Genomic DNA, 13,366 nt, shown 5'->3' on the forward strand with positions numbered 1-13,366 from the left:
TCTAGTTACCTTCTGTTGCTCAAGCTCTATAGAGGATCCCCTGCCAGAGCATCTCTGGAAAGCTGAATGCATCAGTATCGGCAAGGCTGTAATTTCATACCTTCAATTTCACGGCCAAAACTCTGGAGCTTCCCCTCCATGAGAAGGCTTTACAGAAACACCTGCCACTGAGCTGCAGTTTTCCTTTGTCCTGTAGGCCCAGGACAGGCTCAGTGTGAAAGGGAAATGCATTGCATATTCCTTGTTTGGTTTTTGTTTAGGTTTGTTTTTCTTGTTGGGTATTTTTTTTTTATTTTGGTTATTTGGTTTTGACTTGGGCAATATGAGAGACGTCTCAGTAACTCACAAAGAGACAGAAGACCAGACAGGGAGACAGAGGGAGGGTAAGATACAAACAGATAGCTGGACTGCAGCATATAGCAACAGAAGGCCAGACGGAGAAGACGGCAAAGGAAGCTATCGTGGCTGCCTGAGAGGAAAAGGGACAGGTAGATGATCAGAGAGGCAGGCCAAGAAACCTGAAAGAAGTGGACAGGAAGAGAGAGAGGTCCAAATGGAAAAGCCGTTAGGGAACTGTCAGACCTCTGAAAGAGACTAGAGACCTGTGAAATCTGGTCCCTAATCCTGAAGAGCTTACAGTCCAGTTTTCCTGCCAAGATGAATACTCCAGAAACCACACAAGAATTAGTTAAGGCAGCAGAGAAACAAGGGCTACACTACATGCTACAGATTCAGGCGCTGTTGGAGAGCTGGGGGAAGAAATGTTCCCTGGTTGGGTGGGAAGACAGAGGGAAGGTTCTGGAAGGTTTAAGTTAAGCCTGCCAGGCCCAGAAGCTAGGATGGATGGGATGGGGTACACTTTGAATAGGAAGGTAACATTAAGGTTATGGGGCAGTAGAAATTACAGGAACCAATTGGTGAATTTGTGGCAGGTGGCTGAAATGCCACTTCGATATCAGGAAAGCAAGAGGAAAGGAAACGACAGCTTGATGGGAAGCATGTCTGTGTTACGCTAAAGCTCTTAGATGGAGCTTGACATTTGCAAAGGACTTGGCAATGACTGTTAGGTTGTTTCTCCTACTCACTCCAGGATGTAGGTCAAGGCTGTCAATCCCACGTTGGAGATGGGGGAACCAAGAGACCAAGCGCAGCTGTACAATCCCCCAGAAAGTATGGGCTGCGCCCTGAAGCCTGGCTGGTGAGGTCCAGACAGGGTCTTTGATATTGGGAGCTCTGGCAGAAAGGCGGCATTTACCTGGATTTGGAGATCCCTAACTCCCTGCCCTGGAATCCATTACTCACCTCACACGGCCACCGCTGCAGGACCTCAGCACAGGTGGGTGCTGCCCATGACAAGGGGCCGGGCTGCCTTCAGCTCCGATGGGCTCAGTGCTGGGCACACCAGCTGCCACAAGATGTAAGGACTCAGCTGCTCTTTCTCGGGGGAAACCTGCCGAGAGAAGCATTGTGGGGGAGTGGGAACCTCTTTCCCCACCTGCTACTACTCTGTCCAACCCCCCAAATATCTCTCTCTCTCTCTCTCTCTCTCTCACACACACACACACACACACTACAGAAAATCCCTTAAGGTGGCAGATAATCAGAGTCAAGAAGGGTAAAAAAGCCTTGGTACATGGGAGTCCAGACTGGGAATTTCAAGTTGAGAACTGCTGTCACCTCACTGCTCTGGATCTGCCTGCTAGTAAGTGGAAAAGACCTGCCCTAGTCACCTTGGACAAGTGCTGAGAGCACTCAATCAAATGACAGACGTGACGTATTTGCACATTTACAGGAGATGGTATAGTCCAGGGGACAGTAGGAAAGTGCGAGACGATGGCAAATGCAGGTTTGGCTGTGAGGCTACCTGAGCTTCCTGAAGATCCGGCTGGTGAGCTTCTTTCATCCCTCACCTCCTTCTCCACTGCCATTTCCATTTCCCTTCTCCACAACCTCCTTCACTGGGTTGGTGGGCAGGGGTGGGGGAGCACGTTGAGGTTCCCTAATTTGCTATCATCTCACATCTGCTGAGGGCCTCAGCCTCCGATCCTAATTGGAACGTTCCTCTACCATCCCCAGTCTCTACCACAGGGATGTCTTCCATGGTCCTCCCCAGATTTTGGGGGGTGAATACATACTGGGGTTTTTAGGCGGTTACCATTTACCCCACCTTCCCCAAAGAGGTTTCCATGTCCAACCATGAAGGAGGCAGGGTCTCTTTAACCCCTCCCTTTCCTGCCTTTCCCCACAATTACTTGCGCCTCTCGAGGAGGAGACTGATATTCCCTTGAAAGGACCCCAAGCTCTGCAATCCTTCCTTCCCTGCCCCCTTTTTCCTCCATAGTGTTTGTCCTCAAAGAAGAGCAACACCTACAGGCTAACTTCCAATAGAGTTAGATCCAGGCTAGCACACGTTCTATTAGGGGATTCCAGAACCCAGAGAGTCCTAATCCAAAGACATGGATGGATGGGTGGGTATCTAAAGGTGGAGATAGCACACCTGAAGCCTCAGGGAGCCAGGAAAAGCCCTGTTATTCCCAATTCCCCCTTCTAGAATTAAAAAGACCATCCCATCCCCCAGGTCTGCCAGTTACTGCTGGCAAGCCTCCAGAGCACGTGTGTCCCCCTGGGGCCCTGGCATTCCCTGTGAGCATCCCACACGCACACTCCAAGCAGCCTTTCCAAATCCTACCCACTGGGCCGCTGAGTGGTGTGCCACCCCTCCCCCGCTGCATGAGCTCATCCTGCAAGGCCGTGGGGTGGGGGGGAGGGAGGGAGGGCTGCCAAAGCTCCAGAGAGGGGCAGGACTTGGAAAGGGCCCAAGAAGCGTGGCCACAGGAAGTCCCCTGCCCATCCCCAGGTCAACAGCAGCCCTAGAGGACCTGGAGAGGGGGAGGGGGGCCAGTGCACCAGCTGGTACTAACCAAGCAGCTCCAGGTTTCTGTGCAAAATCAGGAGCTTTCCTTGGTCTACCTCCACTTCCCCTCAGCGGCTTACTGCCTCCGTGGCAGCCTGCTTTGAACTCACTAGTTGCACAGCTGGAGCCAGTGCAGAAGCAACAGACAGGACACGGAGCTCCACCTGGTGGCCACACTCCTCTCACCCGTCTGGGGGTCCGTTGTGCTGGAAGTGGGGGGGATGTCTCCTGTGTGCGAGCACATATGGGGTCGGGTATGCCTGAGCTGCAGCTTGCACCACTTTGTATTTGTGTGCCTGCACCGTGTCGTGTGTCTGTGTGTGCGCAGTCATGTTTACATCGTGTTGTATATGTGTATCGTGTCGGTACCAGACTGTATGTGTGCCGTGGGTCTGCACTGCTGCCTGTGCACTGCATCTATCCTGTGCTGTGGGGTGCCTGTGTCTAATCTATATTGTGTGTCATATGCGTATGCCACATTGTGTCTGTATCGTGTTGTGTGTCTGTACTACCTGTGTGTGCACCTGTGGCTTAGCCCCGTGCTGGAGGCTGGGGTAGAGGTCAGTGTACCCCTTGCGCGCCTACCAGCATCCCAGCCTTGCTGCATTCCAGCTTCCTGCCAGCATCTGTCTGGGGAATAGGGCCTCCACCTCTTTGGTGGGGGAAGGAATCTGTGGACAACCACTCTCTCTACCACAGAGCCCTCCCCTTCAGGTCCCAGCACTGAAGATAGCTGGGAATGGTCCAGAACCTTCTGCAGGCCCAAAGGAGGAAACTGGGCACTGGGCGTGGAATGGCTCCCTCTCTCAACTCCTAGCCCCAGATGGTTCTGCAGGAAGCTGCAGCTGCCTGAGTTTCTCCTCTGGGCTGTTGGAAGGAGTGGAGCCCTCTTCTCCACAGGTAGTAGCAGCAGCACAGGGGGTTAAGCACTGACACCGGAGTTGGGTCACGGGCTGTATGGGGAGCTCTGCCAAAGTGATCCCCACTGAGGTCACTAGAGGGCGCGATTGTGCTGATTGTTAGGGGTAGTGTCTCTTCAAAGTAGAGAATTCCAAAAAGTCCACCTGGCTGGGGGGGGGGGGGGGGGGCGGAGCGGGGGTGAGGAAGACAGAAGGAAAAGGAAACAGACCCTAAGCCAGGCCCTTCCTTCACCCTCACCCCAAATCCTTCTGTTTTGAGACTGAGTTAGGGAGTCAGGGCCACTACTGCGTGTCTGCCCCCCTCTCTGAGGTATAAGATCTGTGTAAGATCCTCACAGCACTTTTCAGGGGCTTGGTTATAAGGGCACATTCTCCACTTGGGTGTCTCTTTTCCCCTGTTCCCATTCACATGAAATAAAAGTAAGGCCACACTGCTGAGAGAGATGAAATGTGTGTAGTGGTTGTGGGTTTGTTTTATATTGTTTTCCTGCAAATTAGAGGTGTGCCAAAAAGTATGATTTAAAAGGGGTATATAGTGGGGGGGGGGGGGCTCTCTTTTAGTGAACCTGTTTTCATTACCAAGAACAAATGAACCCACTTCCTAAAATGTCACCACCATCTTACAAACCACCTAGTCCCACCCCATCATTTGAAAGACAAGAAAATTGAGGCCCAGAGAGGGGCAGAAAAACTCAGACCAGACCACCTGACTTCTGACTAGCAGGACTGGTTCCACTCCAGCTCCTGGTCCTCTAGTCCCTAGAAAACGTCCTTCTCCAAATCCAGGGCCCTTCCACCTTATGGCAAAAACCCTGGCCTCCATCTCCACGGTGTGGCCTCCAAGACTGTCCTACTCCATCTCAGTGATCAGGCGCCCAGGCCTTTCCGTGATTTCATCTCTTTCCAGTCTTCAAGCTCCACTTCCCTCATTCTGCTTCCCGCCTGCAGACCCAGATGTGGCTATGCCATCTTGCCCCTCCTCGCATCCCCCTGGGTGCAGCACAGATTGCCCCAACCTGCAGATAATTGACCGATTGTGCAAATCAGACACGGATCCATCGCATTGATTAACATTTCCAATTAAGCTCCAGGTTAGGCTGTATGAGCGACTCCAATAATCCCCGCGGATGTAAATGCAAATGCCTTGCCCAAGTCACGGAGCACGGGAGGAAGTGACACGTTCTGGGAGGAAATGGAAGCAGACTGCCAGACCCGCGGGTTCATCTGGTACCCCTAAATCACATTTGAAATGTATGGCTGTCACTTGATCCCAGGCTCAGGCTTCACACCTGAAACGGAGGACTCTGGCCCCGGGCGCGCTGCGGCCTGCCCTTTCCCGCCCCCTGCTGGAGAAGCCGCGTAGTGCCGAGCTGGCCGCCGAGTTCACCCCAGGCCCTGCAGAGGGAACCGCCTAGGCTCTGGCAGGTGGCGAGGTTGGGGGACAACAGGGCAGCTGAAGCTTAAGCTGCACCCTAGATGCCTCAGCAGCTTCACTTACCTTGTAGGGCAGTGGCTTTCGCCGTCCCTGGTCTGCACAGGGTCCCATGGGCCCCTGGAAAGAAGGGCTTTCTCTTTGAGCACAGGCAGAGATACCCCGATGCCCAGAGCAGGGGCCCCAGGCTGGGCCCTGGCCCACCCCATGTAAAAGCAGTCAACCTACCTGTCTCAGCCAGATTTGAAGCTCCCCGAGTCCCCTCTGGGGCCCTGGCCCCACACTCCCTTCTCCTTACCCAGGAGGAAGAGACAGTTGTGGAGGCCGCTGTTCACCAAGTTTCTTCTTCCCTCGACCAAAGCTACTGGCTCCTGAAGATGGGTTACACAGGTGGGAACGCTATTCATTCCCCAACTACGCAGAAATCGGCCCCCTAAGTCTGGGCTGAGCCACAGGTGCCTCAGCCACCAAAATTTCCCCCAGCTCACCAGGGAAATCAAGGCCTTTGGGCTCCTGGTAAAATGATGGCTTTTTTCTTCTTCTGTCTTTCTCTCTTTGGCTTTGTTCCTATATATTCCACTGACCTTACCTACCTACTCTATCTGGTTTCTAGATCTGATTTTTTTTTTTTTTGCCTTGGCTACCACCCACTTTGACTTTACAGTAGCTTAGTCTCTGACCTCAACAACAGAGTCTCTGATGGGGGCAGCACCTCCCAGTCCCCGAAGTTATTCCTCATTTCCCTCTCTTGTCACGTCCGTCTGCCCCCCTCCCCCAAAAGACCTCAGCAAGCTCATTTGCTCTATATTCCATTTCCGCCTCCAACCAGAAAATCTGCAACCCGTGAGCATGGTCAGCTACTTGGAATGTCCTTCGGGTCTTGTGGCCCCGTGCCTGTGCCTCTATCACAGGCAAACCCCATTTTTCTGTTAGGTCTCTCCTACAAGGCTCACTTGCCTGCCTAGAGGCTTGGAGGGCCTGCTCCTTGACACCTCAAGGTTCCCCCTGGCCTCCAGACTCGCAGCTGTTGGCTTTTGCCCAGCATACATCCCAGTCTCTGGCTATTTTGCCTCTTTCATGGGTGAGGAGGGTATGATATTTGTATCCAGAAACAGAGGCTTACATGGCTCTATCCAAACCCTGGCCTGTTAATCGTCCATTACCATATTAAGCCCTTTTGCCCAAAGGTGTCCCTGACTGAAGGCCTCAAGAACCAAATCAGAGACCTGCCCAATTATAATTTTGCAAATGGCCCAGTGAAAACCGCACTGACCTTTATACCTCGGTCATCCCAGAACAGGGCCAGTGTTGTCACCAACAGGAATGGACCTCCTTCTGTTCGAACACCTCAGACAGCCATACAGTTGGCCTGGATTTGAGTCTGCAAAACCATGGGGGGAGCGAGACTAACATGGCTAAAGGCTTCCCTGCTGAAAACCATTTTTTAAAAATAGCACTGCAACCGCCCCCTTCATGCTTCCCAAAGCCAAGCCACTCACCCTTCTCTCCTCCACTTCTACAGACCACAGCCCAGAACCCTCAAGTCCAGAGTCTGGCACTGGATCCTGGAAGATGGGACCAAAAACACAAGTGGGGCCTCTGGCTCCCTCCCTGCGGGCACCGCCCTCCCACCGCTCCCCCACCCCACCCCTCCACCACCACCTAAGGAAGGAGAACCTGCCAGAGCAAGAATCCGAGAGATCCAATCCCTCCGGAAGTGTGGCAGGAATCTTGCCAGAGCCAGTTAGCACACTGAGGGCAAGGCCCCCTGTAAGCTGAGGGGGACAGGAGAGGGGGGCAGTGGACCCGATGACCCTGCTCTCCAGACAATGACAAACGCCAACTGAGGGACCCTGGGCTTTCTAGGGACATTAGTGCATCGTTCCAGTCCCCACAGGAGAAGAAAAGAGTCCTCCTCTGATTGCCCCCGCCACCAAAAGAGGGCAGGGGGATACAGAAAAATAAAAGAAAAGGGGAAAAGCGCCTGATTAAGAAAATCGTCACTTTTTCTGTTTGCTCGGGTCGGGCTGTTCGCCCTCCCCCTGACTTGCCGGAGCCGCGGCCACACCCCCTCCCCTTGGGCGGGTGGGGGGCTGCCGTCGCTGCTCCAGTGGCTGGGGGAGGGGGCGGGAAGATGGTATAAGACTTACAGCCTGACGTAGCCCTGGGGGCGGATTTTTGCCTCAAGCGGCCCAGGCCCCAGTAAGCGAGTCTAGGGCTTGACCCAGCGACGGGGCCCTGGTCCTCCGGGAATGGCTCCGACACACCCACTCGTCCGCGTTCGCGAGCCGGGATCGTGCACACTGCGCGCCCGGTGTCAGGGCTCTCGGGGAGCCGCGTAAGGGACTCGAGGCCGGGGGCGCCGCCACAGCGGGAGGGGGGGTCCCGGCAGGACAATCTGCCCGACCGCCTAAAAGCAGAGCCCAGCCGCCGCCCCCTTCCCCAGAGCGAGCCGGGTGCCACCCATCGCGGGATTTACCTGCCACTGGTCCAGCCACCCCGTCCAGACCTTGCCTCTCCCTCCGAGCGCTCGGGCTGGCTGGCGGGGCTGGGGCGCCGCAGCCCCGCGGCCGCGGCCGCAGCCCCGGGCTCGGCCCGCTCCCCCCACCCCGGCTCTCCTCCCGGCCCCGCACACTCGCTCCGGGCCGGGGAAAGCTGCAGCCCCCCGCGCGAGACCCCAGACGGTGCGCCGCCCACAGCTGCCCGCCCGCGGTGGAGCCCTGCTCGGCAACCGCTCCCTCGCCCTGCTCCTCTATGACGTCACCCGGGCTCTGCACCGCGCGGAGGCCAATCAGAGCGGCAGCAGAAAACTAAAATCACCCTGAGTGGGCTACTGGGGACCAATCTTTTGTTTCCAGGCAGGAAGCGCCTGGAAGGAAAAAAAAAAAAAAAAAGGAGGGGAGGGAACAGGGAGAGAGAAAAGAAAAGGAGATGGAAACTTCTACACTGTCAGGGTTGTCTAGACAGAGGCGGGGCCGTCGAGAAAGAGGCGCATCTGACTGTGGGAGGAAAGAGGGGAGGGGGGTTATTGAGTATATCTTCCTCAACTGCCCCCCGCGGCAAGACTGGGATTTCAGATACATTTTCAGGGGAGGAAATTTGGCCAGCTACACAAGCACTCTTTACTGGGGGGAAATGGTTTGGATTTGGGACACCACCTGTCAGGCAAGCAGGTTATACTGATGGAAGCTCCGGGGTCCACAGTAAACAGAGAGGCAGGTATGACAGTGGGATTCGAAGAGATGGCAATCTAGATAGGAAAACTACCTTTCTGCACATGAAACATACATTTTTAAAAAAGCATTATACAAAGAGAATGATCAATGTACCTTAAATACAATATATGTGTGTGTATACGCGCGCGCACACACACACATATAGTTATATTAACAATCATTAAGATGTTGCTGTTTCTCTCCATCCTTTCCCTAAAACCTTCTATGGCATCCCTTGTCTTTAAGAAAAAGTTCACTTTTTTGCCGATGTTGAAAGCCTTCTAAAATCTAACTTCAAATGTCATCTCTTGCTACTCCAAAATCCATCCGCCCTAGGATTTGGCTAGATTATGTAAATTAGAGTAAATCCCAGCAAGAAGACAGTAAACTGTCATCAAAACTGAACAAAAATGCCAAATAATAAGTACTTTCGAATCATAATGATGTAAAATATGCCTGCAAAAAATCAGATATGGTGAACATAAAATTATAATAGTTGGGTTAAAGAAGTAGAATTATGGGTGAGTTTTCCTCTTCATTTTCAAACTTCTTTTTATAAAGATAAATGTGTCCTCACATACTTAAATGGTCAAGATGGGTCATGACCCTCCGCAGTGGACTTTTATCCAATTTTCTCCACACTGCATAACATCCAGCAATCATTTTGCTGTAACGTCAACAAAATAAGTTTTAAGACCAAGAGTGAACTAATACATCTGCCAGAGTCCTTTTAGGAAAAGTCACACAACAGGACTCTAGATTCACCTTCTGGGGAAGCTGGAGATTGGGATGCCTCTTTGGACTAATTCATATTAAATTGTGATGATATTGGGAATTGGGAAAAGAATAACAATGACCCTTCAAGTCTATGACAAAGCAGGAAAGAGGGAGGCAAAGACTAAGTAAACCACATACTCCAGACTTTTTTTAAGAATCACTTTGCATTTTACTTTTTATTTTCCTTAATTAAAAATATATTTATGCATACATATTACATGAATTTTGCAGAGCTGGGATTTGTGTCTAGATCTGAGTACAAAGCCCATGCTTTTTCTTGTATGATGTGTATTACTGAGTTTGTTAAAATACATATTTGCTTTTAAAAAAATCTGAGTATACCAGCTTGATTTTTTTTAAATCAGGCATTTTTAAATAGCTTTTTTTGGGGTGTGGTTATTGTCTTCTAATGCAAAAACTCCCATCACCCTCCTGCTCAAATCCTTGATTAATAGGTTTAAATCAGGATGGTTCTGCTGCCAATGATTTTACAGATATCTTTTTAATTAACTTTGGGGTTAAAAAAGAGAAACCCATCACATTGATTTTTGTTTTTACATCATGGTAAAAGTAATCTAAAAAAATCACTGATGTAAATGAATATCATTTACTTAGTGCTAACATCTCTGATTTGTAAAATGTACTTCTTTGGGTTATTTTAAACAATAAGAACACTTAAAAAAAGAAATAGAAATATATAACTGGATCTTCCTGGCTAATGATTTAACTTGGGTCTTCTGGGCTATTGATTTAAATTGTAATTAAAAGGTATTTGATTTCACTCTAATCCTCCCATATACCTCAGCTATAACTCAGAGCTCTTTATGCAATCACCGCACATGGTTATTTAAACATTTCATGCGTGTATTTCTTCTTTCCCTGGTGATTATAGAAACTAGCACAGGGCCAAAATCCTATTAGGTGCTTGGCAAATTAAAGCATAGTGGTGTCATAGAAAGAAGACTGGACTTAGGAGCAGGGATCGACACAAAAGACTTCAGTCTTCCTGTGAAAGGGTGATAACCTGTAACATTCTTGATACCATAAAGCAGTCTTTACTGCTGCTGGGGTTTGTTCTCCAGGAATCTAGGATAACTGCATGGAACCTTGCAGGGAAACTGAAATGTCTTAAAGATTTCATCTGTGTTCATCAATTCCCACTCTCCCCCGCTCCCTCCCCTGCTCATTGATTTAAGGATACACAACGCTACCATAATAATCTCTTGGCATGTGTATCCTGCTTCTTAGGTTACACACCACTTTCGTATCGCCCTGTTTGATCCTCACAATAACCACAACAGTGTACTGTGGCAGTTATTATGACCTGCATTTCATAGATGAGTGAATGGAGGTCCAGAGGTCAAAAGTAGCCTGTTTCAATGCCTCAGAGAGATGGTCCTAGAAACCAGGTCTCCCACTGTCAATTCTGTCCTTTCTTCCACCCTACATGGCAACTTCAGTTGTATTTCTCCTTTGGCTCCCACCAACTCACTCAGCCCTTTGGGTCACATGAGAAGTGAGAGGCTCTGGGATGGGGCTTGTAGCAACAGACGTAAACCAAAATATCTTCAAACAATTGTTCCAGCCAAATCCCAGCTAAAGGGAACATTGCTTACTCTCATACACCATCAACGGGAATACAAAGTGACATGGCCTTTTGGTGGACAAGCTGGCAATACTTCGGAAATTTTTAGTGCCTATGCCACTTGATGAAGCAATTTCAACTCAAGGAATTTGCCTATGGATATACTCACAAAAACATGCCAAGATACGTTGGAGTATGTTCATTGCTGAATCTTACGTAAGAATGGAAACAATCTTACATAAAGAACAACCTAAATGTCTCTCATAAGGGAATTGTTAAATAAGTCATGGTATATTTAATAATATTCCATATTGTGGAATATTATATATCAGCTAAAAAGAATCAAGTTGATTCCTATGGATTGGAATAGAAATACACCTTAACACATTCTTGAGTGAAAAAGTTGTAGAACAGAATGTGTACTATTATTTTCTTTTTGTTTAAAAAAGTGTGTTGTGTGTGTGTGTGTGTTTAACCTGGAATTATACACACCAAAGTGCTAATAGGGTTAACTCTGGGAAATAAAACAGTGGAAAGGAAGACACATGTGGTGGGAGACGCTGTTTTCTTTATATGCTTCTGCATGGTTTATACATTTTTTACAATACACAGCATTTTATATGTAGGAAACATTAGAGGGGGAAATAAAGCCTTCTTTCAGTTAAGAAAACAAACAAACAAACAAAAACACCCCTACTATCCAAAAAGCGATCTGAGTGCCAGGTCAGTGGCTCAGGCCTGGCAATAAAGGCTATGATGAGCCATGCTGAGCTGAGCCATACCTGGGCAGGCACTGGCTGCTGGGCAGAAATGTACAACCCACCAGGCAAAAGCAGCCTGTGTTCTGGCTCCCTCCCTACTCCCGCCTCAAGTCCCAAAGCCAGAAATTGTTCCCAATGGTCAACTCTGGGTCTCTACGACTCTCAGTCTTCACAGCTTTTATTACAGCAGCTGCACTTAAAAAAAAAATCCCCCCTCCTGCTCTGGATACCAAAGAACCTGGCTTGGCAGCTAGTGCACGAGGCATTGGCTGGGCACACAGTACCCACTCCTCTTTCTTCCGGGCCTGCTCGCTCTAACCTATTGTCATCACTGTAGTCAGGCCCTGCTGGGCTCCTTCCCATCCCTCCCATCTTCTACACCAATCATTAGGGGCTCTAGCTGTCCTGAAGGAGGCAACGTGGTGGGTAGCCTGCTGGGCAAAGGTCTCATCCCACATCCCTTAAAACCAGAGGCTGGGGAAAGAGGGAAGCCCATGACTAGGAAAACACCATCCTCACGGGTCTTCACAGTTCTGGCCAGGGAATCAGGAGACCCAGACTGCAGTCTAGCCTCTGGCTAGGAAACCTTGGGTGAGACTCAAATTTCCCTCAGCTTTCGATTTCTCTTTTGTGGAACTTGTCCTGCCTATCTCCCCAGACTCTTATATGGATGAAAATGGCTAATGGAACATGGGTGGTTTTAACAGCTTTCAGAGCTACACACTTCCTTGATAGACTTGATGAATCCCCATTTACATATACTCCCTGTATGTTGGGACCTTGGGACTGAGAGGGGCATCTCTCCACACCTTCCCTCACTATAATTAGCACCCGTTAGAGACCTGCCCTGTAGAATCTACCAGCTTTCAGAAGCCAGCAGCCTCTGCCCTCCTCCCTTCCACCAGGGAGTTAGCGAAGGAAAAGCAGAAGACAATTAAATGCAGGTGACTGTGGATGAATTAATATGAGAATTAGGAAGTTCCTCTCCTCTGACTTGGTTTTAATTAGCCCCACTTCCATGGTCCTACGTATAAAAGCACATTATTTGAGCTGATGCTGTGTTTGATTTTGCTCCTAAGTGGATCACATTATACATTCCCTCCCCACACGCTCCGATCCAGGCACTGCCCAAACCTAAGTCAAACTGCAGAGTGAATTGAATTTGAAAAGTTGGTTTCATTGCTCTCTCCATTTTACTAGCGAAAAACAGAGACAATGAGAAAGTGGAGGACAAAATCTAGGGGACAAATAACCAAAGGGAGAAATAGAAAACCAAATTTTAATTTTTTTTTTTGGACCGGCTGGACTATGATGTCATGCTTTCTCAGCTCACCTGTGATTGGCTGCTCGGTTCAGCATCTGCTGAGAGCAAAAGGCTGATTATTTGCCAGAGATACAGACCTTTCAGGGAAGCTTTGAATCATTGCTGGTTGTCGTGACAACCTGGGCAGTGTCTGCTCCTGATAACCACATAATGAGGTTGTAAGGAACAGAAGTGCCCCCATCCCCACATCCAACCATCTGAAGTGGTGAGCAATAGAACATTCCTCTTAGGAGGCAAAGGGAAAAAAATCACCAACAGGCGTGGTGGAGATCCCCTCGGATAACATAAGTCAGCCAAAACCTAAAGAAAATTTCCTTCTTGAGGAGCTCCTCACCTACCATCTGCAGGTTCCCATCTAAACCATTGTATTCACTATAATTCAGAGACCTGAGGAACAGGTGGTGGAGGGGTGAGGCATCTCTGCAAGCGTCCAGCAAA

The 13,366-nt window shown here is 49.7% G+C and overlaps 1 protein-coding gene across 9 annotated transcripts in view; it reads right to left on the reverse strand.

Moving 5' to 3' along the window:
• PAK3 (p21 (RAC1) activated kinase 3) overlaps nt 1-13,366 on the reverse strand; it is a 257,512-nt gene that overhangs the window by 110,980 nt on the left and 133,166 nt on the right. For 3 of the 9 annotated variants that reach the window (XM_057717983.1, XM_057717974.1, XM_057717978.1), the window contains 4 exons: nt 6,766-6,831; nt 6,540-6,647; nt 5,495-5,637; nt 1,303-1,450 (listed from right to left, as the gene is read on the reverse strand). The exons of 1 other annotated variant lie outside the window; for it this stretch is intronic. The gene's annotated coding sequence lies outside the window, so the exon portion shown is untranslated. Of the gene's footprint in view, nt 1-1,302; nt 1,451-5,494; nt 5,665-6,539; nt 6,648-6,765; nt 6,832-7,745; nt 7,909-13,366 lie in introns of those variants that run through there. 5 more of the 9 variants (XM_057717976.1, XM_057717980.1, XM_057717979.1 and 2 more) reach the window with 4 other exon arrangements.

The sequence above is a fragment of the Hippopotamus amphibius genome, chromosome X, assembly GCF_030028045.1.
Source record: "Hippopotamus amphibius kiboko isolate mHipAmp2 chromosome X, mHipAmp2.hap2, whole genome shotgun sequence".
NCBI lineage: Eukaryota > Metazoa > Chordata > Mammalia > Artiodactyla > Hippopotamidae > Hippopotamus > Hippopotamus amphibius.